The 19,753-nt window shown below is 44.9% G+C and overlaps 1 protein-coding gene across 1 annotated transcript in view; it reads left to right on the top strand.

The window, feature by feature from the left end:
- The window catches only part of pdzd8 (PDZ domain containing 8), a 283,902-nt gene that overhangs the window by 239,021 nt on the left and 25,128 nt on the right, over positions 1-19,753 (top strand). The window lies entirely within an intron of this gene.

Genomic DNA, 19,753 nt, shown 5'->3' on the forward strand with positions numbered 1-19,753 from the left:
ATTTCTTATGTTCTTATGTTTTTAAGGTTCCCTGTTAAGCCAGTTGCTTTAAAATGGCACCTTCCCAGGAAGAATTTCTAACCCCATTGCCATATATTTTCTCCTTCCCCCATCTTACTTGAGCCTGGGACCCGTACGCAGATGTCAGCCTTGTACACATTGCCGAACCCAACATTTGCGTCAGCATTTTAAAAAAAAAAAAACAAGTGTAACCCAGACTGAGAATAAGCATCACTCCAAGGGCCTGATTGATTGCACCACCACTGCTTTGATAACACTGACATCGATTCGTGTGCAGTTGCGTTCATTTTGTACATTTTCCTGCACTCATGTTTTGCTCGTAGAACTCGCTGAAAAAATGGGTATACAGTCTGTATGATATTCTGTGCAACGTATAGAAGAGTGCAAAGCTTTCGGCAGTTCCAGAGTAAAATAAGTAGTCAAGTTAAATATTTGTTCATAAAATGAACCAGATTTTTTTAATATTGCAGAGAAGTATATTTTTCTATGTTTAAAAATGCATCCATTTTTAGTATCTGTCCTTCCTACAAAATATACACTGATGTGACAAACAAATTGAGCATTCTGAGGAAAAAGAACTTTCTGTATCTCCACATCAGCATTCACAATCAGTCCTGGCCTGTGATCAAGAGCTCTGTCTAGGTGCTATAGCCAGGAGTGCTTGTTAAGGTCCAATTCTGAGATGAAAGGTATGATTAGCTTGTGGTGTGTTTGCTCTTCAGGCTTGCAAAAGGTTATTGCTTCCCGTAATTGTGCTTGCTGCATGTCATGATGTGTTCACCATATCAGCTAATCATTGTTGTTTAATTGCCTTATTGTGTCCTCATGCTTGTAGTAATCTTAGAGCAGCGGTGTTGGTCCGCACTGAAATTGAGTTGAAATAAAAAATGCAGCACATTTATTTTTGCCACATATCTTAAAAGAACAAATTGCCCTTAAAATTAACAGGTATTATGTCCTCATATTCTTCTGACACAATGTTAGACACAATATTAAGTCATGTTATGTTTAAACTCGGGCTCAATATTTGAGGGAGGATGAGAATGTCTATATGTTAGATGTATTTCTTATTACAGATGCATCCCGTTAATTCACTGTCCTAATGAACTTTAATGTTGTGCAGGGTGTTCAATTGATTTGTTTCTTGAGCAACACCTCATATCTTGTTAATGGTAAAACGATGTCTGCTGAGACACAGTACACCACTTTGGGAGATGCTTTTGCTCCCTGTCCCTGGGACAAACTTGCCCTTGATGGAAATGCTCACTGGATGTCTTGGCCACCCTTTTGTGCTGGCTACAGGCTGGTTCTCAGCAATGTGGTATACGCATTGGTAACCAGTGCTCCAAGTTAAGTGCCCAGCAGCGTAAGCAGGGCAGATTCAGAACACTAGTAACTCCATTATATTCCAGAACCACTTTCACTTTCGTGCAATGTGAAGTAGTTCTGCTGCTGCCCAGGGCTCTGCTTCATTGCTTAATTACCATGAGGGCATGAATAGCACAGGGTATGGGCATCCATGCCATTCCCCTCTGGGATCCGGGTTTGGAATCAGCCCCGAGGGATGGGATAAAAATCTCCTTTCTCTGCTGGCTGTACAGATCCTGGATCCATGCTGGTCATGGCAAGACACTGCCAGAAATCAATGACATTACAATTTTGGAAGGGCTGAACACACCCTGGTATGCAATAATAGTTAAACACAGTAACGGCCATAGACTGCACAAGGACTACAGCAAAGTGGAAAGGTTTCTGGTACTTAGACATGGATGTGAGAAACAATAAAAGAAGCTATTTTGCAAAAAGCATAGAATGACAAAGGTAAAACAACCGAATATCATTCAGAGGCATACAGATATGGATATGAAGTGGAGAGGCGGATCTCTGTTTGGATAATATTCCAGTCCTTTTACATCTCTGCCTATACTCACTTCCCAGCTGTTAATCAATGTTGCCATTGTAAAGAAAATCAGTTGCACTTTTATCCTGTCAATGTACTAGTCTCGGTCATAGCACCGATCAAGCCTCCTTTGTTCATCTTCCAGCTGTTGATTGTTGATAGTATTGTTAGGGAGATCTGTTGCACTTTAAGCTTGCCCTTGTCATCATCCCTTTGGACAAAATTGGATTACGAGCCTAAGATCATCAGTAGCTGTTCAGACGAGAATGGCTAACCTGAATAGTAAGTACTGCTGGCTTTCATTGCTCACTAGTTCGAGGAGTTGAATGCCATTTAAATTTCAATGAAAGCAGAGATTTAAAAATGGCTGGGTATGTTATAAATGTTACTGCCCTCTGGGCTACAATTATATACAATGACAACGAGCTGATTCTGAAGGCTGGGCATAGGCGTAGTGTGTACAGGCCAAGTGATGTCAGCTGACCGGAGGAGTCACGCGCAAGTGCGTCGACGGACTGCCCAGGAACCAGAAGTTAGCATCCACATTGTACAGATAGAATGTCCGAAATCCGGAGTTCTAAAAAATGCACATTGTTCAGATTTCAAGAGTCGTTGTTCAGAACCTGTAAATATTTCCCGAAAAACGTACTTTTAAGCTGTATATACCTTTTTCCAAGCAGGAATCAAAAAAGATATATGCAGCCCGGCCCCGCCTCTAGGTTGCCCGATTTGGGCTGTCGGATGTAATGCTCTGAAATCTGGAACTACACTAAAATCGGCTCAAGGGTTTCCGACTCGGGATGTCAGATTGTCTCTGAAATCCGGAAATACACGAAAATCATCCAGGGGTTTCTGGATTCGGGAGGTCGGGTTTCTTCTCCAAAGTCCGGGAAAATCGGAATGGCCTCGGTCCCGAGGTTTCCGGTTTTGGAACGTTATACCTGTATATATCATAGATGTCGGAAGACTTCCTTTTGAATGTGATCACACAATACTTCTTTCTTTGAATGGCTGTGCACATGAATTAGGTGGCACAGTGCACATTTATGCAAAGTCAAAACCACTTTGTGTCAACACAAACTGATGCCCTTCCAACCTGTCCCATTAACCATCCATCAGCTATCAATCATTTAGCAGTGCTAGCAAATAAATTATCCCATGAACTTTTGCAAAAACTAACTGCACTTCAGTTGTCATTGACCAATAAATTCCCTTTGTACTGTATCCTTCTTGTTTTTTTAATAACACTTTGTACAATGCCTCGCTAAAGCCTAGTGAATGTGCTGTTATATACAGAGGTTCTGTGTAGATATGAAGCTTCTTTAAAGGCACTCTCCTTAAAAGAGAGTGAGCCACCAAGTAAGTATTTATCATGCATAGTATTTAATACCTGTTGAGTTAAACACTGTAAACTTTTAATTGCACACTTTTCCACACTGAAGCTATCAGTTAAAGCACAGTATCCACCATTCATTCCGATATCACTGCTGAAGCAACAGTTATAAGTTCTGTCTCACTTTCATTGAGCATGATCCTGATGATAAAGTGACGATGTCAGTGAAATATTAGTCATTTTGTTTATCCTATGAAGCTAAAAAGCACCCTGGGAGCAGGCCAGGAAACCAGGCCCTGTATTCAAATGGAGCTTATGCAGTTGGTGCCCACATGCTGTTTGGTGGTGCGAATTAAATTGCATGTGTTTGAAGTCGCCCTCTCTTGCACTGGTTATTTTCAAGTCAGACTTGACTTATGACTTGATTCCTGCAGTGATTTTGTTTTTAAATGATCAGTGTGATAATGAAACAGTGTATCTATTAAAGGGATTTTGGCACAGTGTGGGAGTAAGGGGTGAGCGGAATAGCCGCCTATCGTGATGTCATAAGTCTGTGAAACAGATTTTTTTGGCAATTAAATGGGCCATTTTATTACATGTAAACAACTTTTTAAAAATATCTCCAGTGCTGTGGAACATACAAAATGGTCACAACAAAATGTTACAGTAACACAAAAGATTTACAGGTACAACGTCTCCAATGCGGCAACCTTGGGATTGAGTCCGTGTCAATTTTCGGATTTTTCCAGATTTCGGACAAGAAAATCAAGAGTGTATGTATGCTACCAAGACAGACAAAGTGCTAATGGTAGCATAGGTCGGGCCGGGTCAAGGGTCATTCGGCAAGGCTCGGACCGATCGAACTCCATTTAAAACCTTGCGGCGAAGCCGATAATTAGTCCAGCCTGTCGGTTTGTGGACAATAATTCCGGATTTTATTTTACTGACTATCAAATGGGATTTTCTAAAATGTCTGGTTTTCGGACAGCCGGATTTGAGACGTTGTACCTGTACTTTGAAAAGAACCCTTCTCTTGACTCTTTTCTTCAGAATAGGTGAAACTGAGTGGTGTAAGATTGCTGCCTTGATTTTGGCACGAGCTTCTGTCTCTGTGCACTCATTGCTGCTAACTACCCACTTGCACCCTTTTCTTTACAACAAATATGTTCAATTGTACAGAGCCCAGCAAATTGTAATCCAAGCAGTTACAATATTCAAGCAGGTATGTCAAGAAACTTGTGACTTTTTTTTAACCTTTCCTTATTTCAGGTTGAGTATGGAAACAATTCATTTTCCCATGCATTTTAAATTAACTCTGATTGTCTGTAGTTCTAGTTTTATACTCCACATCTTGTCTTGCTCAGATAAAGATATCCCGAAGACATCCTATAGCGACAAGCAAAATGTAATCATTTATTAGCACAAGCATTTATTGTTGTGTATAACTGACAAACTGAGCCAGGAGAAAAGTAACTTAAACCATGTGCTTTATAAAACCCTAAAATGGAGACCCAAACCAGCATGAAGCAGAATGAATAAGCAACTGTGAATAGCTCCCGCAGGGTGCAATGCCCACCTAGTGAGCTGTAACAAATAAATAGAATATGAACGCAACATTTATCTCATTAGAATAAAAAATACTTGTTTTTCAACTAACAAGAATTTATTCTGTTGGTATAAGCAAGAATTTCAAAGATCTAAAATATTCTGAGCCATTCTATTTGTGCACAGCTTACTTCAATTTGACAGATGGAGTGTAATGTTGGAAAGTGTGAGGTCATGCACTTGGGCAGAAAAAAAAGAGCAAGTTATTATTTAAATGGAGAAAGATTGCAAAGTGCTGCAGTACAGCGGGACCTGGGGGTACTTGTGCATGAAACACAAAAGGATAGTATGCAGGTACAGCAAGTTATCAGGAAGGCCAATGGAATCTTGGCCTTTATTGCAAAGGGGATGGAGTATAAAAGCAGGGAAGTCTTGCTACAGCTATACAAGGTATTGGTGAGGCCGTACCTGGAATACTGCGTGCAGTTTTGGTTTCCATATTTACGAAAGGATATACTTGCTTTGGAGGCAATTCAGAGAAGGTTCACTAAGTTGATTCTGGGGCTGAGGGGGTTAACTTATGAGGAAAGATTGAGTAGGTTGGGCCTCTACTCATTGGAATTCAGAAGAATGAGAAGTGATCTTATCGAAATGTATAAGATTATGAGGGGGTTCGACAAGGTGGATGCAGAGAGGATGTTTCCACTGATGGGGGAGACTAGATCTAGAGGGCACAATCTTAGAATAAGGGGCGCCCATTTAAAACAGAGATGAGAACTTTCTTCTCCCAGAGGGTTGTAAATCTGTGGAATTCGCTGCCTCAGAGAGCTGTGGAAGCTGTGACATTGAATAAATTTAAGACAGAAATAGACAGTTTCTTAAACGATAGGGGGTTATGGGGAGCGGGCAGGGAAGTGGAGCTGAGTCCATGATCAGATCAGCCATTGAATGGCAGAGCAGGCTCGAGGGGCTGTATGGCCTTCTCCTGTTCCTATTTCTTATGTTCTTATGTTCATCCTTATATGATTTTTGTGTTGATTTAGTGTATCCTGGTTTTATACCTGGATCTGTCTCCCTAGTTCACAGAATCATAAAAGCTCAGAAGAAAACCATTCTTCCCATCGTGCCTGTGCCAGCTCTTTGAAAGAGCTATCCAGTTAGTCCCACTCCCCTGTTCTTTCCCCATAGCCCTGTAAAATTTTCCTTTTCAAGTATATGTACAGTTCCCTTTTGAAAGTTACCATCGAATCTGCTTCCACCACCCTTTTCAACAGTGCATTCCGGATCATACGTCACTGCGTAAAAATGTCTCCTCTCATCCCTCCTAGTTTTTTTGCCAATTACTTTAAATCCTCTGGTCAGCTGTGGCTCAGTGAGTAGCCTCTGAGCCAGAAGGTTGTGAGTTCAAGTACCACTCCAGGAACTTGAGCACATAAATCTAGGCTGACACTCCAGTACAGTGCTGAAGGAGCGCTGCGCTGTCGGAGGTGCCGTCTTTCGGATGAGACGTTAAACCGAGGCCCCGTCTGCTCTCTCAAGCGGACGTAAAAGATCCCATGACACTATTTCGAAGAAGACCAGGGGAGTTATCCCCGGTGTCCTAGCCAATATTTATCCCTCAATCAACATAACAAAAACAGATTATCTGGTCATTATTACATTGCTGTTTGTGGGAGTTTGCTTTGCGTAAGTTGACTGCTGCGTTTCCCACATTACAACAGTGACTACACCTCAAAAAGTACTTCATTGACTGTAAAACGCTTTAAGATGTCTAGTGATCGTGAAAGGCGCCATATAAATGCAAGTCTTTCTTCTTTTACTGACCCTCCTGCCAGTGGAAACAGTTTCCCCCTGTCTGTTCGATCATAACCCATCATCATTTTGAACATCTCTATCGAATCTCCCCTTAACCTTCTGTACTCTAAGGGCAACAATCCCAGTCTCCACGTAACAAGCAGAGCAGGCTTGAAAGGCCGAATTGCTTACTGCTACTCCTGTTCTTATGTAACAGAAGTCCCTCATTGGATGTGTTCATCATGAGAGCAAAGTAAGAGCAATTTAGAAACGCCATGTGCTATCTTTAGCCACAATCCAAGCTTTTCATGTCCTTGATAGCATACCTAACTTCCCTTTTGCTGTGTTGCTCTATCACATGACCAGGAAGAGCATGGAATTGCTAGGCAATGAGGAGGCCAAGCTTGTAACAGTGGCTGCTGACAGGAAAAGGCTCTGCTACTGAAAAGCAGGACTTTCTGTCACCTGACTGCTTGTTTAGCATAACATATTTATATCTGATGTGATGGGGATGCAGTCACTCTGACTCGCTCCTCATGTTGCATCATTTCTATACAGTAGAGTTAGCACACAATACCTGATCTTTGTATTTACACTCTTATCTAATACAGAGCATTTTTAGCATTCACAGTAATTGAAGTTGGCCTATTTAAATATGTATGCAAAAAAATTGAGCATTGAAGCATCATACTGATCTAATTAAACAGAATAGAAAATGTGATTTGTTGTTCTTTGGACACAGTGTCATGTTCGTTGTGGCCAAGACATCTGGCATCATGGTGACAAGCACTGCTATATCATTATCTCTAATTACAGAAAAGCTTCTCAATTAGCAATTAACATTTATTTATTTGACAGGAGTAGCTGCAAAGCATTATTTTTTTCTTGATATGTGGTTCTTCCTGTTTCATGGGTAGCCAAGATCTCTTAGGAGCTGATTATCCTTAAAGTATTCCTTACACTATGTTTCTTCAGGACAGATGATGCTGTGCTTGCTATATTGTAAAGTTTAAAGATACACTGTAATTATGAAAATACATTTCAGAAAAATCTTTTGTGTTTGTGGAAGACTAGTGCATCTTTTTTTGAAATCAAGTGATGGAATAAGGCACTTTAGTAGGTTTAAATTAATCCATCGCGTGCTTGTAAACAAAAGGCTTGGCAAAACACTTTTTTGTGAGGCAATGTATGCAAGTCTAGAGCTCTCTGTATGATCAGTTGTTTGCTTTTTACCGTTCTGACTTACATTCTCACTGAACTGGAGCCTCTAGACATTGTCCACATCTTCCAGCAATATGTCTCTTACACTGGAGTTTAGTTCTGAGGTAAATATTCTGTCCAAAATTTCTCCATTCCAATTTATAGTGGGAAAATTCCGATGATCCAATGAAGTATTCAAATTCTAGTTTAAATTTAATACCAGGTAACAAATATAAATTGTGATTTTACAGTATTGTTAGTTCACTGCCTTCAACACGACCACTTGTGACTTTATATGTTACATTTCTTTACTCTTTATTAACTTGTTGTTAATCTCTCCCTGCCACATCCTGTGCCCCTCCCCCCCCCCCCCCCCCCCACACACACACTTTTTCACCTCTCTCCTGACTGGGGTGCTAGAGTCTGGCTCTGTGGATGTTTGCAGACCCCTGGTACTTCATCCAAATGTCCATTTCGCCCTGTGTGAACGCGTAAGCAATTTTAGAAACAGGAACATGCTATATTGGTCTGTTGTTCTCGACCTGTCTGCAGCCTTTGACACAGTTGACCACTCGACCCTCCTCCAACGCCTCTCCAACGTCCTCCAGCTGGGTGGGACTGCACTCGCCTGGTTCCATTCTTATCTATCTAATCGTAGCCAAAGAATCACCTGCAACAGCTTCTCTTCCCACTCCTGTATTACCTCTGGTGTCTCCCAAGGAGCTATCCTTGGCTCCCTCTTATTTCTCATCTACATGCTGCCCTTTGGCGACATCATCCAAAAACACGGTGTCAGTTTCCACATGTACGATGACGATACCCAGCTCTACCTCAGCACCACTTTTCTCTAAATTGTCAAACTGCATGTCCGATAACCAGTACTGAGCAGAAATTTTCTCCCAACTAAACATTGGGAAGACTGAAACCATTGTTTTCGGTACCCGCCACAAACTCCGTTCCCTAGCCACGGATTCCATCCCGCTCCCTAACATCTGTCTGAGGCTGAACCAGACTGTTCATATTTGAACCTTAAATGAGCCTCTGACCACACATCCGTACCATAAATAAGATCGTCCATTTCCACCTCCGTAACATCGCCCATCTCTGTCACTGCCTCAATTCATCTTGCCGAAGCTCTCGGCTGTCCTAACGCACCAAGTCCCGCTCACCCATCACCCCTGAGCTCGCTGACCTACATTGGCACCCGGTTAAGCATTGCCTCGATTTCAAAATTCTCATCCCTGTTTTCAAATCCTCCCATGGCCTCATCCCTCCCTATCTCTGTATTCCAGACCCCCCCCCCCCCCACCCCCGAGATATCTGCGCTCCTCTAATTCTGCCCTCTTGAGTATCCCTGATTTTAATCACGCAACCATTGGTGGCCATGCCGCCTATTACTTAGGCCCTAAGTTCTGGATTCCCTCCCAAAACCTCTGTCTCTCTACCTCTCTTTCCTCCTTTAAGACGCTCCTTAAAACCTACCTCTTTGAGCAAGTTTTTGGTCATCTGCCTGAATAATTTCTTTTATGGCTCAGTGTCAGGTTTTTTTTTGTCTTTTAACACTCCTGTGAAGCGCCTTGGGACGTTTTACTATGTTAAAGGTGCTATATAAATACTTATTATTGTTGTAAACCAGTCCTATTTTCATAGATCAACCCCTACTACTCACTTTCCTTCAATCCATCTCTCCATTAGTGCTTTCAAATGTCACCAGAACCTGTTTGTTTATACCTGCTGCAGTGGCCTTCCCTGTTCATTCCACAGCTCTGTTACACTCAATATAGTGCCTGATTTCCCTCCTTCATTCTAACTTCCTCATTTTTAACCTCGTGTTCCCTGATATTTGAACCCTTTGCCACAGGCATTTATTTGCCCGAATGTCTTTTTTTGAAAATTATATTTGTAATCTTGAAAAATTAAGTTAGATCAATTCAGAGTATCATTTTACAATTAGAGCAAGTCCGACTTCCTTAGCTTTTTCACAAAAGTTAAAAGACACCGCATTCTTGTCTTCACTTGTCTCGGTTAAGTACTCCACCAACTTATAATGCAATATTGACCAGGTAATCTGTTGTTTAGTGATGTTGATTGAGTGACACATATTGGCCAGGACACCAGGGATAACTCTTCTTCAAAATAATGTCATGGGATCTGTTGTGGAAAAATATTTCCGAGACTGTATAATATATAAAGAGAGGTTTATTAAATCGAAGACAAAGCTTTGGGAGAAGTGTTAGAGACCCCTGTCTCTGAACCAGCTTCTCAATTTGGTATCTCCAGTGAGGTTCTTTTATCTTACAAATTACGTCACTTTTCATCACATGCTTTAGCACTAGTCCTTAAGTCTAATCATCGCATTACAAGGTTTACAAAGCTTTCAGACATTTACTATCCAAGGCTGAGCTCTTGATATAAACCAGCCTGCATTGTGACAGGGCATTATAAACAAGTGGCAGGCTTTTTGGCACCGGTATAGACAAACATACCCCCACTTATCTCTCCAGTCGTTCATTATCTCACTTTCCTATCTCCATAACTCAAGGCCAGCATACCTTGAAGTCTAACTGTGGGTTTTTTTATATAAAGCATAATGCATCAGTATTGTCCCTTACAAAATTCATTAAAGGGGAAAATAAAAACAAATGTTTGGTCCCGTATACTAGTCAAGTATATGTTCAAAATTCCGCTCCAACAGGATCTTTTATGCCCATTTGAGAGGGCGGACGGGACCGCGGTTTAATGTCGCATCCAAAAGACGCCACCTCCAACAGTGCAGCACTCCCTCAGCACTGCACTGGAGTGTCAGCCTAGATGTTTGTGCTCAAGTCCCTGGAGTGGGACTTGACTGCACAACCTTCTGACTCCGAGGCGAGAGTGCTCACCTGAGCCGTATGTATGTGGCAGATCCCAATTTGTAACATCTTCTCAAGGGCAGTATTCTGTGTTGTGTTGGCTAAACTGAGCCTACCCACTTTTTATTTTTCGAGACAAACTCATCTCAGATTGAGAAATTATTGGGGTGGAACAGAGAAAGCTTTACACTGCAATTAACCTGTGCTTGATACTAGGGGCAGGCAGGGTGTGGGGCGGGGCGGGCGGGGGGGGGGGGAGGGGGGGGTGTGCAGGAAGGAGGGGTGTGCAGGAAGGAGAGGGGCTGAATGGAAAGCGATCTATTCCCCAGCACACTTATCCCTCATCTTGAGCACAAAATTGGGGGGAAAGGGATTTTTAATCCTTTAAGAACTAAATGGCATTATCTTAACAAAAAATGGAATTTACATTATTCAGAGAACAGTGTTGAAGAATTATTCAGATTGCTCTCTGTAGTGACATATTCAAAAATAACATGTTCATTATCCAATTCTACCCATCTTAAGTGAAGAATTATTTTATGGTTATGCATATTTCTGCAGTAATATTTTATAGTAATCAGCATTGTAAATGTGGTGTCATTTATGGCCTTTGTCTTGGTTGTCTGATTTAAAAAATAAGCACTTTGAAAGTAGGTTGCTAAGCTCAGATAATGCCATCAGTTGAGTAATATCGGTCCTGATGTGCAGAGGGATCCCTTGTATTAGTTCAAGAGAACATCTTGCATCCCTCTTTCTCAATTGTGTCACGTCACAAGCAATCTCCAAAAGAATACGAATAACTTGAAGCTAATTATACCTTTCCGTTTGACTATGTTGGTTGATTTCAAATCCCTAATAATCTAATCCTTAAAGCTTTCTCTCTTTCTCTTCAGTGGAAGAAGATTATTGCTTGTGTTGCCCCAAGCTATCTTGGCAATTTGCCTATAACTTTTTGGTGACCTTTTGATTAAATTGGTGAATACATTGAGGGTTGGCAAAAACAGTAAAGGATTTTTATCTGTGGCACCTTTGGTTATTAAGACCCTTCCAAGTTACGGCCATTATGGCTGCAAACTAGGGGCCCATGTTTGCCCCGACGCTTAGAACGGCGCACCTCCATGAGGTACGCCGACTTTCTGGAACAAAAAGCGTGCCTAAAACTATCCAAGGAATTCTCCCTGCTCCTCCAGATGTCGTTGGGCTCGCTGTAGCGCACCACATCCAGTGGGGGGCGGAGCCGGATCCAGGCGCTGAAAACAGTGCCGGGACCTCTGCACATGCACGCTAGAGTGTGCACGCATGTGCAGTAGCTCCTTGCCGCCGAATCTCTGCAGGCTGTGTGGGAGGGACCCGAAGCACGCTGCTCCTAGCCCTGGCCGAATGGGCTCCCTCGAGAAGGAACTAGGTAAGAAGTACTCTGGGCAGTGGGATAGAAAATCAAGCAGCAAGGGAGCGATCAGGGCAGCGGAATGGAAAGTCAATCAAAGAGGGAGTAATCGAAGATAACACGGGCCAGCCTACAATCAATTTAAATTTCCCAGTTGCATTGTGAAATTTTCCTTCGAATATCACGATACATGCATTCAAACAAACAACTGGATGATTTTATAATGGCCTCCGGCGCACCTCCCCTGGCTGTCAGGTGGGTAGACTCCCCCTCCCACCCCCTCTTCCCCCACTCGTTCCCCCTCCTCCTCCCCCCAATGCCCCTTTCCCCCTTCCCACGCCCCTTTTCCCCCTTCCCACGCCCCTTTTCCCCCTTCCCACGCCCCTTTTCCCCCTTCCCACGCTCCTTTTCCCCCTTCCCACGCCCCTTTTCCCCCTTCCCACGCCCCTTTTCCCCCTTCCCACGCCCCTTTTCCCCCTTCCCACGCCCCTTTTCCCCCTTCCCACGCCCCTTTTCCCCCTTCCCACGCCCCTTTTCCCCCTTCCCACGCCCCTTTTCCCCCTTCCCACGCCCCTTTTCCCCCTTCCCACGCCCCTTTTCCCCCTTCCCACGCCCCTTTTCCCCCTTCCCACGCCCCTTTTCCCCCTTCCCACGCCCCTTTTCCCCCTTCCCACGCCCCTTTTCCCCCTTCCCACGCCCCTTTTCCCCCTTCCCACGCCCCTTTTCCCCCTTCCCACGCCCCTTTTCCCCCTTCCCACGCCCCTTTTCCCCCTTCCCACGCCCCTTTTCCCCCTTCCCACGCCCCTTTTCCCCCTTCCCACGCCCCTTTTCCCCCTTCCCACGCCCCTTTTCCCCCTTCCCACGCCCCTTTTCCCCCTTCCCACGCCCCTTTCCCCCCTTCCCACGCCCCTTTCCCCCTTCCCACGCCCCTTTCCCCCCTTCCCACGCCCCTTTCCCCCCTTCCCACGCCCCTTTCCCCCCTTCCCACGCCCCTTTCCCCCCTTCCCACGCCCCTTTTCCCACGCCCCTTTTCCCACGCCCCTTTTCCCACGCCCCTTTTCCCACGCCCCTTTTCCCACGCCCCTTTTCCCACGCCCCTTTTCCCACGCCCCTTTTCCCACGCCCCTTTTCCCACGCCCCTTTTCCCACGCCCCTTTTCCCACGCCCCTTTTCCCACGCCCCTTTTCCCACGCCCCTTTTCCCACGCCCCTTTTCCCACGCCCCTTTTCCCACGTCCCTTTTCCCACGTCCCTTTTCCCACGCCCCTTTTCCCCCTTCCCACGCCCCTTTTCCCCCTTCCCACGCCCCTTTTCCCCCTTCCCACGCCCCTTTTCCCCCTTCCCACGCCCCTTTTCCCCCTTCCCACGCCCCTTTTCCCCCTTCCCACGCCCCTTTTCCCCCTTCCCACGCCCCTTTTCCCCCTTCCCACGCCCCTTTTCCCCCTTCCCACGCCCCTTTTCCCCCTTCCCACGCCCCTTTTCCCCTTCCCACGCCCCTTTTCCCCTTCCCACGCCCCTTTTCCCCTTCCCACGCCCCTTTTCCCCTTCCCACGCCCCTTTTCCCCTTCCCACGCCCCTTTTCCCCTTCCCACGCCCCTTTTCCCCCTTCCCACGCCCCTTTTCCCCTTCCCACGCCCCTTTTCCCCCTTCCCACGCCCCTTTTCCCCCTTCCCACGCCCCTTTTCCCCCTTCCCACGCCCCTTTTCCCCCTTCCCACGCCCCTTTTCCCCCTTCCCACGCCCCTTTTCCCCCTTCCCACGCCCCTTTTCCCCCTTCCCACGCCCCTTTTCCCCCTTCCCACGCCCCTTTTCCCCCTTCCCACGCCCCTTTTCCCCCTTCCCACGCCCCTTTTCCCCCTTCCCACGCCCCTTTTCCCCCTTCCCACGCCCCTTTTCCCCCTTCCCACGCCCCTTTTCCCCCTTCCCACGCCCCTTTTCCCCCTTCCCACGCCCCTTTTCCCCTTCCCACGCCCCTTTTCCCCTTCCCACGCCCCTTTTCCCCCTTCCCACGCCCCTTTTCCCCCTTCCCACGCCCCTTTTCCCCCTTCCCACGCCCCTTTTCCCCCTTCCCACGCCCCTTTCCCCCCTTCCCACGCCCCTTTCCCCCTTCCCACGCCCCTTTCCCCCCTTCCCACGCCCCTTTTCCCCTTCCCACGCCCCTTTTCCCCCTTCCCACGCCCCTTTTCCCCCTTCCCACGCCCCTTTTCCCCCTTCCCACGCCCCTTTTCCCCCTCCCCACGCCCCTTTTCCCCCTCCCCACGCCCCTTTTCCCCCTTCCCACGCCCCTTTTCCCCCTTCCCACGCCCCTTTTCCCCCTTCCCACGCCCCTTTTCCCCCTTCCCACGCCCCTTTCCCCCCTTCCCACGCCCCTTTCCCCCCTTCCCACGCCCCTTTCCCCCCTTCCCACGCCCCTTTCCCCCCTTCCCACGCCCCTTTTCCCCCCTCCCCACGCCCCTTTTCCCCCTCCCCACGCCCCTTTCCCCCCTTCCCACGCCCCTTTCCCCCCTTCCCACGACCCTTTTCCCCCCTTCCCACGACCCTTTTCCCCCCTTCCCACGACCCTTTTCCCCCCTTCCCACGCCCCTTTCCCCCCTTCCCACGCCCCCTTCCAACACCCCTTCCCCCCCCAACACCCCTTTCCCCCTCACTGATGCCGCGTTGAGCCTAGCTTTCCAATGTGCGCCTTACCGCCCCTAACCCTGGCCGAATGGGTTCTCCCTCATCGGCGGCTCGCTGCCTTCTCTTCACATAAAGGTGGGACTTTTATTTTTTATTTGTTATTTATTGATTGGTTGCTTATTACTTTGGTCTTGGTGCTTTAGGTGCAGGATTCCTTCTATTTTTTTAATTAATGAATTGCTTATTACTTTTTGTGCTTTGTAAGTCTTGGTGTTTTCCTTGTATTTTGTATTTGTTCTTGAATGCTTAGTTTTGTGTTTTGTTTAGTGGTTGGTGCTGTAAATGTACTTATGATTCTTTAATGTTTCGTGCTTTGGAAAATCCTCTAACTTCCCTTTCCCCCTCCCCCCCCATCTCTGGCTACCAGCGCCTGATTTCTAAAGTGTCCAAGGTTTTTCTGAGCGTACAAAAGTGGACACATACGCTGGCCTAAGTTAGTTTGGAGTAACTTTTCGCTGGCTAAACTTGCTTCAATGGCCAAAGCAGGCGTAAGTGGCTGGTAACACCCCCTTTTGGAAAAAAAAACGGAACTAAAAAGAAACTGAACTAACTCACTGAAACTGGAGCAAACTAAATGTGGAGAATTGCGATTTTTAAGATACTCCAAAAAAAACTAGTTGCTCCAAAAAAATAGGAGCAACTCCTGAGGAATCTTGGACCCCAGGTTTCCAGGACAGGCACAGGGAAATATTGATACTTAAGTACTAGGGCAAAGTGTCCTCATTTGGTGCGGCAGAATGTTCCTCTCAACTTGCAGGAGACTGTTATTAATTATACAATATAGTTATTGTTAAACGCTTAATCTAAAAAAAGTTAAAACATTTGAACAAGAGTTTTATTCAATTTCAGATTTGTTTTGAAGTTTGCAATACCATGGGGTTGACATGCAGTGGCATTACATTTTTACTTTGCATTTTGGTTTAGATCTGCTAAAATGCAGTTAGTCGACAGGAGTCATGTAGTTTAGTATCATTAGCAAACCTTATAATAGGAGATCTTCTGTGGTGTTGCTCTGAAGTAATCTGTGCCGTGTGGAATCGCCAAAATGGTTAGTAGCTAACTTGGCCTAGCCCGTTAAGGCAGTGACACAGCAATTCTTTGATGGGAAGTGGTTTAAAGGGTACATTCTGAGGAGAAGAATTTCTATCACTGAAGAAATTTGCTCTCGGTTGGCAGCTGCTTGTAAATTCTTGGTTCTTTTTTTTTAAAAAAAGTATCCTGATACATATCGATTATGAAAAACAAATGAAAAATACTGCGGAAGCTGGAATCTGGAATAAAAACAGAAAATGCTGGAAATCTCAGCGGGTCAGGCAGCATCTGTGGAGAGAAAGCAGAGTTAACGTTTCGGATCAATGACTTTCGTCAGGTTATGAAATACACTGTTTACCACTCACCTTTGTTCAATAATTGAGTTGGGCAACACTGTTACAATTTTACTTTCAGCTAGTTTTGATCCTTGTTCTGATGAAACTGGTCAGAATCGTTTGAATGCATAGCTTCTAATGACCTTTTATTTCTCGAACTCTGCCAGCTTTCCGTTCACCATCGTTAGTGAATATATAATGCCGTATCTTTTTTGACACTTGCATAAGGCAGTGATTAGTCATATCTGCTATTTTAGCCAACTGTTGTACCTTGTTTTGACTTATCTTCAGAAATCATGCTGCCAAATCTTTCTCTGCCGCCTTGCATTTCTTGCAGGAAGGGACATTATTGTTGTATTAATCTTCATAGAATGCTCTCTATGTCGCTAAAACTGAAGTACTAATCATTCCAAGCAGTAGTTTGGCTTTCTACAGGAAGGTTTTGAGAAAACCGATTATGGAATTGATTGAGTAATAGAACTGGTTCCCAGCTCACCAGGAATGACTTTGGAAAGCTGCGACTACTTGTTTTATTTATTCACGGCATCACTGACAAGGCCAGCATTTATTGCCCTCAAGAAGGTGGTGGTAAGCTACCTTCTTGAATACAATTGAGTGGCTTGCTTGGGCCATTTCAGAGGGCAGTTAAGATTCAACCACTTTGCTGTGGATCTGGAGTCACACATAGGCCAGACCAGGTAAGGACGGCAGATTTCTTAAAGGACATTCGTGAACCAATGGGTTTCGTGGTCACCATTACTGGTACGCGCTTTTTTTATTCCATTATTTATTTAATTAAATTTAAATTCCCCCAGCTGTTGTGGTGGGATTTGAACTCATGACTCTGGTCATTATTCCAGTAACATCATCACTATGCTACTGTATTCCATACGCTAGCTGGACTATGGTTATTTTATAAGCCAATATGCAAAGGGCTTTTCTCAAATGCTGTCTGCAGAGCAACTACTTGAATAAATTGTGTGCTTTCACTAAGCATTTTCGTCTTGATCTGGTGGTTCAGGAGGTGAGGTCTCTGATGCTGCTACGCCCCAAGCTGGCTTTAACAATGAGGTCTTCAGAGCTCCAGATCCAGTTTCTGCACTATTCTGTTATAAACTCTTTCTTGTAAGTGAAGGTTCAATGAATGACACAGAATGTTAGGTTACATATCATAGATACGGTCTTCCTCATTCTTTAAATGTAACTCAACATTCACTTGAAAATCCGTGCCCATCTTACGCAGAACTCCAATGTTCAAATCGCTCCAGTCAGCTTGCCGACCCGCCACAGTACCGAAATGGCTGCTATAAAAGTCACAAATAACATCCTATGTGACTGTAACAAAGGTAAACTGTCCCTCCTCGGTCCTTCTTAACCTGTCTGCAGCATTTGACACGGTATACCACCCCATCCTACTCCAACACTTCTCCATCATCCAGCTGGGTGGGACTGCACTCGTCTGATTCCATTCTTAACTATCCTGTTGTTGCCGGAGAATCATCTGCAATGGCTTTTCTTCCCGCTTCAGCACCGTTACCTCTCGAGGCCTCCAAGGATCTATCCTTGACCCCCTCCTATTTCTCATCTAGATGCTACCCTTCGGTAACATCATCTGAAAACACATCAGATGACCACATGTACGTTGACGAAACCCAGCTCTACCTCACCACCAACTCTCTCCACTGTCTCTAAATTGTTAGACTGCTTGTCTGACATCCAGTACTGGATGAGCAGAAATTTCTTCCAACAAAATATTGGGAAGACCAAAGCCATTGCCTTCGGTCCCCGCCACGCAACTCCATCCCTAGCTACTGACTCCATCCCGCTCGCTGACAACTGACTGACTGTTCGTCGCCTTGGTGTCATATTTGATCCCGAGATCAGTTTCCGGCCACATGTCTGCACCATCACTAAGACCGCCTATTTCCACCTTCTTTCCACTGCTCGACTCTGCCCCGCCTCAGCTCATCTGCTGCTGACACCCTCATCCAAGCCTTTGTTACCACCATACTTGACGATTCCAATGCACTCCTGGCCAGCCTCACATCTTCCACCCTCCATAAACTTAAGCTCATCCAAAACTCTGCTGCCTGTATCCTAACTCATACCAAGTCCTGTTCACCCATCACCCCAGTGCTCGCTGACCTACATTGACTTCCAGTTAAGGAACGCTTCAATTTTAACATTCTCACCCTTGTGTTCAAATCCCTCTCTGGCCTTGCCCCTCCCTATCTCTGTAATCTCCTCCAACCCTACAACCCTCCGAGATATCTGCGCTGCTCCAATTCTGGCCTCTTGCACATCCCTGATTTTAATTGCTCCACTATTGGCAGCCGTGCCTTCAGCTGCTGGGGCCCTAATCTTTGGAATTTCCTCCCTAAACCTCTCCCTCTCTCTATCTCTCTTTTCTCCTTTAAGACGCTCCTCAAAACCTACCTCTTTGATCAAACCTTTGATCATCTGCACTTTTGTGGCTCAGTATCAAATTTTGTTTGGGAACACACCTGTGAAGTGCCTTGGTGTGTTTTACTACATTAAAGGTGCTATATACATGGAAGTTTTTGTTGTTGAAAGGTTCTTGCCAGCCTGCCCCTGGATTCTCTTTTTCTAACCTGGTGCTACTTGATCTTATTTTATTATTTTCTGTGCATGTGCGTAAGTGTCATCCATAATCTTCCAGCTGTACTGTCTCCTCTGGGTAAAATACCATGGGTGCTGTCCAGAATGTGCCTTGTACACAACAGAGTGGGGAAGACATTCTTCAAAAACATACTATGGCACAAAGCTTTTGAAGGGGTGGTGGTGTAACATGTTAATCTCCTGCAGATGATGCCATATTCTGTTTGAATGTGAATGTTAAACTATGTTCAAGGAATGGGGAGAAGCTTAGCTAAAGGAGGTAATTTACAGTTTAGTTATTTTAAAGTCCTGTAAAAAGGATACTTTACGCTTTGTAAACAAGATGCTTTTGATTAGATCCGCAACAAAAAAGGATTTTACAGTGAAATAGTCACAAGTCTGTGGGTTTTTCTATGTACTCAGCTGCTTATGCAGCATCAATGGCTTCTCTCGTTCACAGGGTACCCTTTGTGCTACATACAGTTATACATCTGTTAATGGCACTGGAAATGTATGATTATAATGTGTTTACTTACATTAACAATTACCAGGGTATAAAATTAAACTGCCATGAACTTTTAGATACAGTTATTTAGTATACATCATTTTCTTCCTCCTTTCCCTCCACCAAGGTCTTCCCAAATATACAAGGGTTAACATTGTTAATAACCATACCTGTCCTATTGTACAAAACCTTTGATTAAACTAAAGTCATTTTGAGAAAAGTGCTTAAACTGTTTGTTAGCATTTCATACAAGGACTGTATAACTCAAATTGTAACAGGAGGTGTGTCGTGAAAGAAATGTTGCTCACTAAATATCAACAGTATTACTGCTCTTTTCTCTCTCCCTCCTCCTCCCCCACACATGCACACATGTGCACTCACTCACTGACACTGCTATGACTATATGGTAAAGATTTTGATCCGTTCTGTGACCTACCTTCTGCATAATGTCGCTAACACCCTGAGCATTGTTTTGCTCCATTTTCTGTTATATTGCCCTTGCTGTATAAATTGGAAACTTGATGTTGTCCGTTGCTGCTTGTTGAATTGATGA

This window comes from Pristiophorus japonicus, chromosome 3 (assembly GCF_044704955.1).
Source record: "Pristiophorus japonicus isolate sPriJap1 chromosome 3, sPriJap1.hap1, whole genome shotgun sequence".
Classification (NCBI taxonomy): domain Eukaryota; kingdom Metazoa; phylum Chordata; class Chondrichthyes; family Pristiophoridae; genus Pristiophorus; species Pristiophorus japonicus.